This window comes from Chiloscyllium punctatum, chromosome 3 (assembly GCF_047496795.1).
Source record: "Chiloscyllium punctatum isolate Juve2018m chromosome 3, sChiPun1.3, whole genome shotgun sequence".
Lineage (NCBI taxonomy): Eukaryota > Metazoa > Chordata > Chondrichthyes > Orectolobiformes > Hemiscylliidae > Chiloscyllium > Chiloscyllium punctatum.
In genome coordinates, this window is record NC_092741.1 from 18,133,680 (window position 1) to 18,151,582 (window position 17,903).

Genomic DNA, 17,903 nt, shown 5'->3' on the forward strand with positions numbered 1-17,903 from the left:
TTCCAGGTGCCCATCCCGTTCCTCCTCATCTGAGCAGATCCGGTGTATGCGTAGGGCTTGTCCATAGGGAATGGCTGTTTTAATATGTTTTGGGTGGAAGCTGGAGAAGTGTAGCATTGTGAGGTTGTCTGTGGGTTTACGGTAGAGTGTGGTGCTGAGGTGCCCATCCTTGATGGAGATGCATGTGTCCAAGAATGAGACAGACAGTCGAGAGTAGTCCATGGTGAGTTTGATGGTGGGATGAAACTTGTTGATGTCACTGTGTAGTTTTACCAGTGACTCTGCACCCTGGGTCCAGAGGAAGAAAATGTCCTCAATGTACCTGGTGTACAATGTTGGTTGGAGATCCTGCAGAGAGAAGAAGTCTTATTTGATCCTGTGCATAAAAATGTTGGCATATTGGGGTGCAAATTTGGTCCCCATGGCTGTTCCGTGTGTCTGGGTGAAGAACTGGTTGTCAAAGGTGAAGACGTTATGATTGAGGATAAAACGGATGAGTTGTAGGATGGTGTTTGGAGACTGGCAGTTGTTGGTGTTGAGTACTGAGGCTGTTGCCGCGATGCCATCATTGTGGGGGATGCTGGTGTAGAGTGCGGAAACGTCCATTGTGACAAGGGATGTTCCCGGTTCGACTGGTCCGTGGGTGCTGAGTTTCTGTAAGAAATCCGTAGTGTCATGACAGAAGCCGTGGATCTCCTGTACAATAGGTTTCAAGATGCCTTCCACATAGCCAGAGAGATTCGCACATAGGGTCCCATTGCCCGACACGATGGGACGTCCCCGGTGTGTTGGCTTTGTGTACCTTTGGAAGGCAGTAGAAGTCCTACACGAGAAGTATGTGGGACGAGGGCACGTAGGGAGCTTTGAAGGACTGGATCCAAAGTTCTGATCAGTGTGTTTAATTCTCGGGTGTGTTCTTTGGTCGGACCAGCTGGTAGTTGCCTGTAGTGTTCCTGGTTGTTCAGTTGTTGGTACACTTCCTTGCAGTAATCTGTTCTATTCTGAATGCCAACGGCTCCTCCTTTATCTGCTGGTTTGATGACAATGTTGTCATTGGTTTTGAGAGCCTGGATGGCGTTGAGTTGTGAACGGGTGATGTTTTGCTCTACCTTGTGGGTACGGCTGATGAATTTGGCATTTATATATTTCCTGACGGTTTGAGCATACATGTCAAGTCCAGGGCAGCGGCCCTCTGGTGGGGTCCATGTTGACACCTTCTTTGGTCGCTCCTCTACAGATCCCTGTGATGACTGTTCTAGTTCATCAGTGGGCTCAGTGGGATCACTGCCAGCACCTTGAAAGAATTCCCGGAGTCTCATTCGTCCGATGAACTCCTCTGTGCCTGCTGCCAGAACCAACGGGTCCATTTTGGTGGTGGGGCAGAAGTTGAGACCCCTACTCAGGACTTCAATCTCTTCCGGTCGAAGGGTGTGGTCCGATAAGTTGACAATAGACTTCCCCGCAGTGATAATGTTGTCTACTGTGGTTCCAGGGCGGGCTTTGCTATTGTTGGTGAGAATGCCCAAGCTTCTCCAGTTTTTTGTTCTTGGCGTGCATGTACGTGGTGTAGTTTTGTCACCTTGTCTGTTTAGCAATGTCACATAATTGTACTGCTGTATCCTGAGTGCAGGCTGTGAGTGTGGGCTCCATCTGAATTTCAAGGTTGTGGCGCCTGCTGTAGAGTTGGTGCACAAGATGATTGAGAAGTTTACGAGAGGTGCGGTGGCAAAGTCTCTCTGCGTAGTCTGTGTTGTAGGTCGACCCCTAAGTGGGTTCGTGATCCGTAATCCTTTCGGGATCTTTCCTGCTTGCCTGCATTTCTGTAGAAACTGGATGTCTGTGTCGATATGTGCGATCTTCTTGGAGATCCTCTCCACTTTAAGCCAGCAGTTAGTGGTGCCGATAGTAGTCATGATTTGGAGATGCTGGTGTTGGACTGGGGTGTACAAAGTTAAAAATCACACAACACCAGGTTATAGTCCAACAGGATTAATTGGAAGCACTAGCTTTCGGAGGGTCGATCCTTCACCAGGTGATAGTGGAGGGCTGAATCCTAACACACAGAATTTATAGCAAACGTTTACAGTGTGATGTGACTGAAATTATACACTGAAAAATACCTTGATTGTCTGTTGAGTCTTCCATCTGTTCAAATACCATGATAGTTTCACTTCTTTCATGTGTAAATCACAAAACCTTTTTTTAAAAATTGCATTCTCAGGTTAGCTGTAACAATGGGCATTAGCGAGACAATATGTTGAAGGTGTTAACCCCCTGTATTCTCTGGATTAGTGGTGCTGGAAGAGCACAGCAGTTCAGGCAGCATCCAACGGTCTGTCTATGCCATATGACACTCACACACACCTTTACACACACACACTCCCACACCCACACAGGCATCCTCTCAGAGTCTTAGGCCACTCTACACTCATGCACACACATATACACTCTCTCTCCCAGACACTCACAACCCCCCAACCCCAGGCAGACACACACACACACACACACAGACAAAGACCCACATGCACACATATATTTTGTGGGGTGAATTTGTACTTGCAGAGTTACATTGTACTTTGCTCAAGAACTGCATGAATTCATGTAAAACTCTGTTTTCTCACTTTTTAGATTAGAATCAATCTAAACATCAGGTCATAGACAGAACACAGGGGGCTAACACCTTCAACATATTGTCTAGCTATCACCCATTGTTACAGCTAACCCGAAAATGCAACTTTTTAAAAAAAAGGTTTTGTGATTTACACATGAAAGAAGTGAAACTATCATGGTATTCGAACAGGTGAAAGATTCAACAATCAAGTTATTTTTCAAGGTATAATTTCAGTTACATCACACTGTAAACATTTGCTATAAATTCTGTGTGTTAGGATTGAGCCCTCCACTATCACCTGGTGAAGGATCGATCCTCTGAAAGCTAGTGCTTCCAATTAGACCTGTTGGACTATAACCTGGTGTTGTGTGAGTTTTAACTATGGGACACATGCTCAGCTAATTTAAAATGAAGAAAATTTTTGCTTGAATTCTTTACAAACAACAGACTTGTAAGCACGTGGAAATAATGTGTTAATTAAAGTGTTGGGGATGGGTAAAGGAGACAACAGGCTTGATATCGAGAAACAGTTTCTTCTGATGGTCAAAACCAGAATACAGGGGGGCAAACTTAAAAATGAGAGCGACGTTATTCGGGGATGAAGATCAGGAATGGAATCTTCTTTCAAAGACAAATGAAAATCTGTACATCACCCACTGCTGAAATTTCAAAACTGAGGTTTGATTCATTTGATGGAAGGTGGAAAGTACCTGAAGAGGGTAATCTAATTCTTCATGAAGATGAGCCTGAATTGTTCCGCTGTACAGTCAGAGAGTCATACAGCATGGAAACACACCCTTCAGCCCCACTCGCCCATGCTGAGCAGGTTTCCTAAACTGAACTGGTCCCATTTGCCAGCACCCAGCCCATATCCCTCCAAACCCGTCCTATTCATCAACCCATCCAGATGCCCTTTAACTGTTGCGATTGTATCAGCCTCCACCACTTCCTCTGGCAGCTCATTCCATACACGTACCCCCACCCTCTGTGTGAACAAGTGACTCCTTAGGTCTCTTTAAATCTTTCTCCTCTTACCCTAAACCCATGCCCTCTAGTTCTGGACTCCCCCCACCCCCCTCCCCCCTACTCTGGGGAGAAGTCCTTGGCTATCCTATCCATGCCCCTTATGATTTTATAAACCTCACAGATATTGGTCATCCCTCAGCCTCTTACACTCCGGGAAATATGTTCCAGCCTATCCAATTTCTCCTCATATCACAAACACTACAGTCTCAGTAACATCCTTGCAAATCCTTGTTTCACCCATTCCATTTTAATAACATCCTTCCTACAGCAGGGTGACCAGAAATGTACATAAAACTCCAAATACAGCTTTAAATAACAACTCCTACACTCAATGATGTGACCGATGAGGGAAAGTGTACTAAACATCCTCTTCACCACCCTGTCTACCTGTGACACCACTTTCAAGAAAGTATGTATCTGGGTGTCTTTGTTCAACAACACTCCCAGGGCCCTCCTATTAACGGTACAAGTCCTGCCCTGGTTTGTCTTACCAAAATGCGGCATCTCGCGTTTATCTGAATTAAACTCCATCTACCATTTCTCAACCCACTGATCCCACAGTACTCTGAGATAATCTTCTTTGCTCTCCACTATACCACTTTACCTCCTGGATTCACATCCAAATCAGTTATGTAAATAAGCAAAAGCAGTGGACCCAGCACCGATCCTTATGGCACACCACTGGTCACAGGCCTGCAGTCTGAAAAACAACCCTCTACCCACCGCCCTGTGTCTCCTACCGTCAAGCCAATTGGCTAGCTGATTTTCTGTTTTCATTTCAAATCTCCGGCATCCCCAGCACTGCTCCTATAGATAGATATGAGGAACGAAAGGACGACTAGAGTCGGAATAGAGCCAGGAGGAAGTGAGGACTGCGGATGCTGGAGATCAGAGCTGAAAATGTGTTGCTGGAAAAGCGCAGCAGGTCAGGCAGCATCCAAGGGGCAGGAGAATCGACGTTTCGGGCATGAGCCTGAAGAAGGGCTGAAGAAGGGCTCATGCTTGAAACGTCGATTCTCCTGCTCCTTGGATGCTGCCTGACCCGCTGCGCTTTTCCAGCAACACATTTTCAGCTGGGAATAGAGCCAGTCAAAGACAGAAATGAGAAGTTGTGTGAGGACCCTGTGGAGATCGGAGAGGTGCTAAACAAATATTTCTCGTCAGTTTTCACTCAGGAAAAGGAGAGTCTTGTGGAGGAGAAGAATGAGATACAAGATGTTAGACTAGAAAGGATTGAGGTTAGTAAGGAGGAGGTGTTATCGATTCTAGAAGGAGTGAAAGTAGACAAGTCCCCTGGGCCAGATGGGATTTATCCGAGGATTCTCTGGGAAGCTAGGGAGGAGGTGTTGGAGCCTTTGGCTTTGATCTTTGAGTCTACAGGTTTAGTACCAGAGGACTGCAAATGTTGTGCTCTTGTTCAAGAAGGGCAGTAGAGATGACCCAGGTAATTATGAGATTAGATGATGATTAGATTAGATTCCCTATAGGGCAGAAACAGACCCTTCGGCCCAACCAGTCCACACTGACCCTCCAAAGAGCAACCCACCTAGACCCATTTCCTTCTGACGAATGCACCTAACACTACAGGCAATTTCCCATGGCCAATTCACCTGACCTGCACATCTTTGTGACTATGGAAGGAAACTGGAGCACCTGGAGGAAACCCACGCAGACACGGAGAATGTGCAAACTCCACACAGACACACAGGAATCGAACTCAGGACCCTGGTGCTGTGAGGCAGTAGTGCTAACCACTGAGCCACCATGCCGCCCATATAGACCAGGAAGCCTTACTTCTGTTGTAGGAAAAGTTTTGGAAAAGATTATGAGAGATAGGATTTAAAATCATCTGGCAAGCAACAATTCGATTGCAGATAGTCAGCATGGTTTTGTCGAGGGCAGGTTGTGTCTCACAAACCTCATTGAGTTTTTTGAGAGGGTAGGGCAGTTTACATGGTGTACATGGACTTCAGTAAAGCCTCTGATAAGGTTCTGCATGGCAGGCTGTTGGAGAATATTCAGAGGCATGGGATTGAGGGTGATGTGGCAGTTTGGATTAGAACCTGGATTTCTGGAAGAAGGCAGTGAGTGGTGGTTGATGGAAAATATTCAGCCGGGAGTCCGGTTACTAGGCAGATGTTCACAGGTAAAAGGACGGCTGGAAAATGGGAAGCCTTCAGAAATGAGATAACGAGAATCCAGAGAAAGTATATTCCTGTCAGGGTGAAAGGAAAGGCTGGTAGGTATAGGAAATGCTGGATGACTAAAGAAATTGGGGGCTTGGTGAGTGAATCCTTAGAAGAGTATAAAGGCAGTAGGAGTATACTTAAGAGGGAAATCAGGAGGGCAAAAAGGGGACATGAGATAGCTTTGGCAAATAGAATTAAGGAGAATTCAAAGGGTTTTTACAAATACATTAAGGACAAAAGGGTAACTAGGGAGATCAGCAAGGTGGCCTTTGTGTGGAGCCACAGAAAATGGGGGAGATACTAAATGAGTATTTTGCATCAGTATTTACTGTGGAAAAGGATATGGAAGATATAGACTGTAGGGAAATAGATGGTGACATCTTGCAAAATGTCCAGATTACAGAGGAGGAAGTGCTGGATATCTTGAAATGGGTAAAGGTGGATAAATCCCCAGGACCTGATCAGGTGTACCCGAGAACTCTGTGGGAAGCCAGAGAAGTGATTGCTGGGCCTCTTGCTGAGATATTTGTATCATCGATAGTCACAGGTGAGGTGCCGGAAGACTGGAGGTTGGCAAACGTGGTACCACTGTTTAAGAAGGGCGGTAAGGACAAGCCAGGGAACTATAGACCGGTGAGCCTGACCTCGGTGGTGGGCAAGTTGTTGGAGACAATCCTGAGGGACAGGATGTATATGTATTTGGAAAGGCAAGGACTGATTAGGGATAGTCAACATGGTTTTGTGTGTGGGAAATCATGTCTCACAAACTTGATTGAGTTTTTTGAGGAAGTAACAAAGAGGATTGATGAGGACAGAGCAGTAGATGAGATCTATATGGACTTCAGTAAGGCGTGCGACAAGGTTCCCCATGGGTGACCGATTAGCAAGGTTAGATCTCATGGAATACAGGGAGAACTAACCATTTGGATAGAGAACTGGCTCAAAGGTAGAAGACAGAGGGTGGTGGTGGAGGGTTGTTTTTCAGACTGGAGGCCTGTGACCAGTGGAATGCCACAAAGATCAGTGCTGGGCCCTCTACTTTTTGTCATTTACATAAATGATTTGGATGTGAGCATAAGAAGTACAGTTAGTAAGTTTGCAGATGACACCAAAGTTGGAGGTGTAGTGGACAGCGAAGAGGGTTACCTCAGATTACAACAAGATCTTGATCAGATGGGCCAATGGGCTGAGAAGTGGCAGATGGAGGTTAAATCAGATAAATGCGAGGTGCTGCATTTTGGGAAAGCAAATCTTAGCAGGACGTGTACACTTAATGGTAAGGTCCTAGGGAGTGTTGCTGAACAAAGAGACCTTGGAGTGCAGGTTCATAGCTCCTTGAAAGTGGAGTTGCAGGTAGATAGGATAGTGAAGAAGGTGTTTGGTATGCTTTCCTTTATTGGTCACAGTATTGAGTACAGGAATTGGGAGGTCATGTTATGGCTGTACAGGACATTGGTTAGGCCACTGTTGGAATATTGCATGCAATTCTGGTCTCCTTCCTATCGGAAAGATGTTGTGAAACTTGAAAGGGTTCAGAAAAGATTTACAAGGATGTTGCCTGGGTTGGAGGATTTGAGCTACAGGGAGAGGTTGAACAGGCTGGGGCTGTTTTCCCTGGAGCGTCAGAGGCTGAGGGGTGACCTTATAGAGGTTTACAAAATTATGAGGGGCATGGCTAGGGTAAATAGGCAAAGTCTTTTCCCTGGGGTCGGGGAGTCCAGAACTAGAGGGTGTAGGTTTAGGGTGAGAGGGGAAAGATATAAAGAGACCTAAGAGGCAACATTTTCACGTGGAGGGTGGTACGTTTATGGAATGAGCTGCCAGAGGAAGTGGTGGAGGCTGGTACAATTGCAACATTTAAGAGGCATTTGGATGGGTATATGATTAGGAAGGGTTTGGAGGGATATGGGCTGGGTGCTGGCAGGTGGGACTAGATTGGGTTGGGATATCTGGTCGGCATGGACGGGTTGGACTGAAGGATCTGTTTCTGTGTTGTATGTCTCTACGACTCTATGACTAGTGGTGTGCCACAAGGATCTGTTTTGGGACCACTGCTGTTTGTCATTTTTATAAATGACTTAGATGCAGATGTAGGTGGATGGGTTAGTAAGTTTGCAGATGACACTAAAGTCGATGGAGTAGTGGATAGTGTGGAAGAATGTTACAGGTTGCAAGGGGACTAGGATAAACTGCGGAATTGGGCTGAGAGGTGGCAAATGGAGTTCAATGCCGCTAAATCTGAGGTGATGTACTTTGGGAAGAATAACAGGAAGGCAGAGTACTGGGTCGATGGAAAGATTCTTAGTAGTGTGGATGTGCAGAAGGATCTTGGAGTCCATGTACTTAGATCCCTGAAAGTTGCCACTCCGATGGATAGTGCTGTTAAGAAAGCACACGTTGTGTTAGGTTTCATTGGTCGTGGGATTAGTTCTGGAGCTATAATGTCATGCTGCAATTATACGAAACGCTAGTGCGGCTGCACTTGGGAATATTGTGTACAGTTCTGGGAGCTCCATTACAGGAAGGATATGGAAGCATTGGAAAAGTGCAGAGGAAATTTACCAGGATGTTGCCTGGACTGGAGGGAATGACTTATGAGGAAAGGCTGAGAGACTTGGGTCTGTCCTCATTGGAGAGAAGAAGGCTAAGAGGGGATTTGATAGAGACATACAGGATGATCAGAGGATTAGATAGGGTAGGCAGTGAAGTCTTTTTCCTAGGATAATGACATCAGCTGTACGAGGGGGCATAACTACAAATTGAGGGGTGATAGATTTAAGACAGATGTCAGAGGCAGGTTCTTTACTCGGAGAGTGGTAAGGGCATGGAATGCCCTCCCTGCCAATGTCGTCAACTCAGCCACATTAGGGACATTTAAACAGTCCTTAGATAAGCACATGGGTGATGATGGGATAGTGTCGGGGGATGGGCTTAGATACATTCACATTGAGGGCTGAAGGGCCTGTTCTGCGTTGTATTGTTCTATAATCTATGTTCCATGTTTCTATTTATGTGTCAGGCAACATTACTGAAGGGTTACACGTGCGAGGACATTTGTGGGATTTAATGTCAGGAAATGATGTCACCACAAATGGATCAACTGGCAGAATATGTGTTTAAAAGCAGTTCTTATGTGCTAAAGTTTAGTTTGGCAATGAACAATGTGCAATGTAAGAAGTATACAGTCCTGCAGGTGCTGGAGATCTGATATAGAAACAGAAAAAGATGCAGGAACTCAGCAGGTGCGGACATCTCCATGGAGAGAGAGAGAGAGAGAGAGAGAGAGAGGAGCAGAGTCTGATGTGGCTTATCTTCAGAACTTCCCTTGTTTACTGCCTGAGAGGAAGAGGAAGAACAGTCATATTGGACTCAAACAGTAACTCTGCTTTCTCTCTCCACAGATACTGCCAGACCTGCTGAGTTTCTCCAGCACATCCTCAGGTGGAAGGGCCCTAACTTCAACAGGAGCAGAATGAAGGAGATGTTGGAGAGTGGGAATGGGTGGGATGAGAATGAGGAAGTTGAATGGACTACAGTTTAGTCCCAATCATTATTAATTGTTGCAATACCTGGGCAGGAGACAATGATGAAGGGTTTAAGTGAACTGAGAATGAACAATGTCAGTTAGATGATCTAGACATCACACAAGGGTCACTCAGTTCTGCTGCAGGCTGTCAGGGAGTAAGGAGCTAAATACCAGGTTAACATGGACAAGTGAAATTCAGTGTGGTGACATCTTGTGGAACAATGCAACATCCAAGTTCCTCATTGCCATTACAACATTTCTACAAGATGGAACGATTACAACATTCCTATCTGCCTGCGGTCAGCTTACTAAACCTGTTCTCAAACTGAGGAGGCCTCACAAACGAACCCATCTCTGACATTGCGGAGATACAAACATTCCCAGAACCAATCACAGGGCAGGGACAAGGAGCTGGAAATGCTGCCTGTCTCCCATAATCCTCAGCTCCAGAGAACAGCCTTACATTGTCTAACGCTGTCATCAATTTACACACCACCGTCATATAACATTACACACCTCCGTCATATAACATTACATGCCTCCGTCATATAACATTACACACCTCCATCATATAACATTACACACCTCCATCATATAACATTACACACCTCCATCATATAACGTTACACACCTCCATCATATAATATTACACACCTCCGTCATATAACATTACACGCCTCCGTCATATAACATTACACACCTCCGTCATATAACATTACACACCTCCGTCATATAACATTACACACCTCCGTCATATAACATCACACACCTACGTCATATAATGTTACACACCTCCATCATATACCATTACACACCTCTGTCATATAACATTACACACCTCCATCATATAACATTACACACCTACATCATATAATGTTACACACCTCCATCATATAACCTCACACACCTACGTCTTATAACATTACACACCTCCGTCATATAATGTTACAGACCTCCAGCATATAACATTACACACCTCCATCATATAACATTACACAACCCCATCATATAACATCACATACCACCGTCATATAACATTACACACCTCCATCATACAACATTACACACACCTCCGTCATATAACATTACACACCTCCATCATATACCATTACACAACACAGTCATATTAACATTGCTTTCCTCTGCCATATAACATCACACATCTCCGTCATATATCATTGCACACCTCCGTCATATAACGTTACACACCTCTGTCATATAACGTTACACAACTCCGTCATATAACATCACACACCTACGTCATATAACATTAAACACCTCCATCATATAACGTTACACACCTCCATCAATAACATTATACACCCCCATCATATAACATCACATACCACCGTCATATAACATTACACACCTCCATCATGTAACGTTACACACCTCCATCATATAACCTTACACACCTCCATCATATAACGTTACACACCTCCATCATATAACATTACACACCTCCATCATATAACATCATACACCACCGTCATATAACATTACATACCTCCATCATATAACATTACACACCCCCATCACATAACATTACACACCTCCGTCATATAACGTTACACAACTCCGTCATATAACATCACACACCTACGTTATATAACTTTATACACCTCCATCATATAACATTACACACCTCTGTCATATAACGTTACACACCTCCGTCATATAACATTACACACCTCCATCATATAACATTACACACCTCCGTCATATAACATTACACACCTCTGTCATGTAACGTTACACACCTCCATCATATAACATTACACACCTCCATCATATAACATTACACTCCCCCATCATATAACATCACATACCACCGTCATATAACATTACACACCTCCTTCATATAACGTTACACACCTCCGTCATATAACATTACACACCTCCATCATATAACATTACACACCCCCATCATATAACATCACATACCACCGTCATATAACATTACACACCTCCGTCATGTAACATTACACACCTCCATCATATAACATTGCACAACACCGTCATATAACATCATACACCACCATCATATAACATTACACACCTCACCTCCGTCATATAACGTTACACACCCCCGTCATATAACATTACACACCTCCATCATATAACATTACACAACACCGTCATATAATGTTACACACCTCCGTCATGTAACGTTACACACCTCCGTCATGTAACGTTACACACCTCCATCATATAACGTTACACACCTCCATCATATAACATTACACACCTCCATCATATAACATCATACACCACCGTCATATAACATTACATACCTCCATCATATAACATTACACATCCCCGTCACATAACATTACACACCTCCGTCATATAACGTTACACAACTCCGTCATATAACATCACACACCTACGTTATATAACTTTACACACCTCCATCATATAACATTACACACCTCTGTCATATAACGTTACACACCTCCGTCATATAACATTACACACCTCCATCATATAACATTACACACCCCCATCATATAACATCACATACCACCGTCATATAACATTACACACCTCTGTCATATAACGTTACACACCTCCATCATATAACATCACACACCTCCATCAATAACATTATACACCTCCATCATATAACATCATACACCACCGTCATATAACATTACATACCTCCATCATATAACATTACACATCCCCGTCACATAACATTACACACCTCCGTCATATAACGTTACACAACTCCGTCATATAACATTACACACCTACGTTATATAACTTTACACACCTCCATCATATAACATTACACACCTCCGTCATATAACGTTACACAACTCCGTCATATAACATTACACACCTACGTTATATAACTTTACACACCTCCATCATATAACATTACATACCTCTGTCATATAACGTTACACACCTCCGTCATATAACATCACACACCTCCATCAATAACATTATACACCCCCATCATATAACATCACATACCACCGTCATATAACATTACACACCTCTGTCATGTAACGTTACACACCTCCATCATATAACCTTACACACCTCCATCATCTCACATTACACACCCCCATCATATAACATCACATACCACCGTCATATAACATTACACACCTCCGTCATATAACGTTACACACCTCCGTCATATAACATTACACACCTCCATCATATAACATTGCACACCTCCGTCATATAACATTACACACCTCCGTCATGTAACGTTACACACCTCCATCATATAACATTGCACACCTCCGTCATATAACATCATACACCACCGTCATATAACATTACACACCTCACCTCCGTCATGTAACGTTACACACCCCCGTCATATAACATTACACACCTCCATCATATAACATTACACAACACCATCATATAATGTTACACACCTCCGTCATGTAACGTTACACACCTCCGTCATGTAACGTTACACACCTCCATCATATAACGTTACACACCTCCATCATATAACATTACGCACCTCCATCATATAACGTTACACACCCCATCATATAACATGACACACCTCCATCATATAACGTTACACGCCTCCGTCATATCACGTTACACACCTCCGTCATACAACATTACACACCTTCGTCATATAACGTTACACACCTCCATCATATAACATTACACACCTCCATCATATAATGTTACACACCTCTGTCATATCACATTACACACCTCCATCATACAACATTACACACCTCCGTCATATAACGTTACACACCTCCATCATACAACATTACACCTCCATCATATAACATGACACACCTCCATCATATAACGTTACACGGCTCCGTCATATCACGTTACACACCTCCATCATACAACATTACACACCTTCGTCATATAACGTTACACACCTCCATCATATAACATTACACACCTCCATCATATAATGTTACACACCTCCGTCATATAACATTACACACCTCCATCTTACAACATTACACCTCCATCATATAACATGACACACCTCCATCATACAACATTACACACCTCCGTCATATAACGTTACACACCTCCATCATACAACATTACACACCTCCGTCATATAACATTACACACCTCTGTCATATAACATTACACAACTCCGTCATATAACATCACACACCTACGTCATATAACATTAAACACTTCCATCATATAACGTTACACACCTCCGTCATATAACATTACATACCTCCATCATATAACATCACATACCACCGTCATATAACATTACACACCTCCGTCATATAACGTTACACAACTCCGTCATATAACATCACACACCTACGTTATATAACTTTATACACCTCCGTCATATAACATTACACACCTCTGTCATATAACGTTACACACCTCCGTCATATAACATTACACACCTCCATCATATAACATCACATACCACCGTCATATAACATTACACACCTCTGTCATGTAACGTTACACACCTCCGTCATGTAACGTTACACACCTCCATCATATAACATTGCACACCTCCGTCATATAACATTACACACCTCCGTCATGTAACGTTACACACCTCCATCATATAACATTGCACACCTCCATCATATAACATCATACACCACCATCATATAACATTACACACCTCACATCCGTCATGTAACGTTACACACCCCCGTCATATAACGTTACACACCTCCATCATATAACATTACACAACACTGTCATATAATGTTACACACCTCCGTCATGTAACGTTACACACCTCCGTCATGTAACGTTACACACCTCCATCATATAACGTTACACACCTCCATCATATAACATTACACACCTCCATCATATAATGTTACACACCTCCATCATATAACATCACATACCACCATCATATAACATTACACACCTCTGTCATATAATATAATACACCTCCGTTATATAATATAATACACCTCCGTTATATAATATAATACACCTCCGTTATATAATATAATACACCTCCGTTATATAACATTACACAGCTCCATTATATTACCTCTCAATCTTTGCTGTGAGGAGAATAACCTTCAGTTCCTCCAATCGATCCATGTAACTAACCTCCCTAACCCACTGTCCTAAACCCTGTTCCATTCCTACAAGCCTTCTGGTAAATCTCTGCACTGAAATAGCTCTTCAGAGGCTGGCATCCCATCACCAATTGCTCTTTATTTACAAATGCATGGCCTGTGACAATGGTACGGGCTCTGACTGAGTCAGACATTCAGGGCACCCTGGCATTCATCCTGTTATGTCAGCAAGGGCTCCCTGATTGGACCAGATTATCAGCCCCAATCTGGGAACACATTCCCTATGACATCCAGCCTGGCTGACCTCGTTACCATGACTACCCTCCCCAGGTCCCTCAGGTCTTCTCTAAACTGTACTGGATCCAACACTCTAATTGTGTCCGAAGCAGGGTTCTATTTTGGACCTCCCCTCCCGTGTTACATAAACCTATTGATCTGTGTTTTGAATTTTTCAACCTGAGAAAGGTAAAGGTGAGGATTCCAGATTTCCAAAATCCTTTGTTTGAAGCAATGATCAATGACATCACCTTGAATATAGTCATCGAGGTCAACAGCATGGAAACTGGCCCTTCGGCCCAACCTGCCTGTGGCTGCCCAGTTTTCACAATTTAGACTAATCCCATCTGGTTGCACTTGACCCAAAACCCTCCATAACTCTAGCTCAATAATTGAGGTTTATTTCCTTTAATCATTTTGACACAGCGATTAGACTAAACTCTAGGTTCTGTGGATTTAGGAACATATTAAACCTGATTAATGTAACCTTCACTCACAGGAAAGAGTTTCCCTTCTTCAGTGCTGGTTAACATTTCCAATATCCCCCGAACTCCCAGGGCCAGCAGATATGCTCCAGGCCATCACCCATCCCCTCCCTAGAGTGAAGAATTCATGAAGATCAATTCTTCGCTGACAATTCAGACTGAGCTCACAAACGAGAGCGAGCCTAGGGGCTGTGATCCCATCAGGCAGTGCAGCAGGCTCCAGGGGGCAAAAGCTGACCCCCATCCTAGTGTCAAGTCTGATGTTCACTTTAGGAAACCCACTATCAATAGGAAAGCTGCGATAATCAAACAGGCCATTAACAGCAAGGTTTGCAGCACAATCGGCCTTCCCAGACAGGCTACACTTTCCTGACATCGAGACTCCATGCAGACCATATTTACAAGGAATAGACAAAACCCGAGAGAGGGGGGGAAGGTGGGAGGGAAGCAGAGAAGATGGAGGTGAAGAGAAAGAAGGGGGAGGTGGGTAAAGTAGAGGAAGACAGGGAAGGAAAACACCGTGGGCGGCACGGTGGCACAGTGGTTAGCACTGCTGCCTCACAGCGCCAGAGACCCGGGTTCAATTCTCGCTTCAGGCGACTCTCTGTGTGGAGTTTGCACGTTCTCCCCGTGTCTGCGTGGGTTTCCTCCGGGTGCTCCGGTTTCCTCCCACAGTCAGGTCAGGTGAATTGACCATGCTAAATTGCCTCTAGTGTTAGGTGAAGGGGTAAACCTAGGGGAACGAGTCTGGGTGGGTTGCACTTCAGTGGGTCGGTGTGGACTTGTTGGGCCGAAGGGCCTGTTTCCACACTGTAAAGTAATCTAATTGAGGTTACGAAGGAGAGAGAGGGCAAGGATGGGTGAGAGACAAGGACAGAGAGGGAATGTAAGGTGCATTCTGAAGGCAAACGAGATGAAGAAGCTGAAGCCTATGGGCGATGACAAATTTGAGGACTGAAGACAATGAGTACCAAGAGTAAAGAATAAGGTGTTCTAGTGGGAAGGGTGAACAGGGAAAGTTTCGAGGGCAGGATTTCAGAAATGATGTGACAGCCGTGATGCACTGGATAAAAACAGATTAAGGAGGAGCAGGAGACTAAAAAAATGAAGGAAATCCCATTGAGCTCACTATTTTTTCCAGGACGCTTCTGATAAAACTGCCTCCAGCAAACCAAACTTTCTGCACTTCTCCAACAACCTGCCTCCTTTTCCCAAAACTAAGGATGACAGGATATTCCATTAGTGATGAAGAGCAAGCTACCTACCTGAAATCCCGAATATGTGATGAAAACAGATAGAAATACACAAAGCACATCCTGCAAGTTACTGTCAACAATGCAACACAATCCACTAGTACCTAAAAAGTCATTTGGAAGCTGGACTTTGTGGAGGGGAATTTGTTGCTATCCATTGGAAAGTGTGAGTTGCATTGAGATTTTTTGGAGGAATTTAGTCTGCAAGACTTGACAGCTTTGCTTCCTATTTCTCACTCATCAATACATAACCTAACCCCTGTCAGTGTTGGATGTTGGAAATCTGAAACATACTCAGAAAATGAATGCAGACAAACAGAGGGTCTGGCAGCATTGATGCAGAGGGAGAAGCAGATTTCAGATACAGAAGCAAGTCTAGGTTTACCTGTGGTGAGACGTAGACAATATCCAGCTTTGGGGTTGCCAAGTGGAAGTAACATTCATGCCACACAAATGCCAGGCGTTGACCATCACCAATAGGAGATAATCAAGTCGCATTCAACAGTGTTGCCATCACTGAATCTTCCACTCTGGACTCACCATATAAACACAGCGGCTACAAGAACAGGTCAGAGGCTAGGAATATTGCAGTGAGTAACTCACCTCCTGACTCCCAAAGCCTGTCCACCATCTACAAGGCGCAAGGGTGAGGGCAGTAGCAAATTAAAATACTATACATGAATGTACGAAGCATTAGAAATAAGATGGATGAGCTTGAGGCTCTTTTGGAAATTGGCAGATACGAAATTGTGGGGATAACGGAGACGTGGCTTCAAGTGGACAGGGCCTGGGAAGTGAATATTCAAGGCTACACGTGCTATCGTAAGGACAGACTGACGGGCAGAGGGGGTGGGGTGGCCCTGTTGGTAAGGGATGATATTCGGTCCCTTGCTCGGGAGGACCTAGAATCAGGGGATGTAGAGTCAGTATGGACAGAGCTGAGAAATAAGAAGGGTAAAAAGACCCTCTTGGGAGTTATCTACAGGCCCTCAAACAGTAGTCTGGATGTCGGATGTAAGTTAAATCAGGAGCTGAAATTGGCCTGTCGCAAAGATGTTACTACAGTTGTTATGGGAGATTTCAACATGCAGGTAGACTGGGAGAATCAGGATGGTATTAGACCTCAAGAAAGAGACTTTGTGGAGTGCCTCCGAGATGGATTCTTAGAACAGCTGGTGCTGGAGCCTACCAGGGAGAAGGCAATTCTGGATCTGGTATTGTGTAACGAACCAGAATTGGTCAGGGACCTCGAAGTGAAGGAGCCATTGGGAAGTAGTGACCATAATACAATAAGCTTCAATCTGCAATTTGAGAGGGAGTGGGTACAATCGGAAGTGACAATATTTCAGTTGAATAAAGGGAACTATGGAACTATGAGGGAGGAGCTGGCCAAAGTTCAATGGTGCAATACCTTAGCAGGGATGACAGTGGAGGAACAATGGCAGATATTTCTGGGTATAATGCAGAAGATGCAGGATCAGTTCATTCCAAAAAGGAAGATCGA

The 17,903-nt window shown here is 44.0% G+C and overlaps 1 long non-coding RNA gene across 1 annotated transcript in view; it reads left to right on the forward strand.

The window, feature by feature from the left end:
* LOC140456513 (uncharacterized) overlaps nt 1–17,903 on the forward strand; it is an 81,396-nt gene that overhangs the window by 17,123 nt on the left and 46,370 nt on the right. The window lies entirely within an intron of this gene.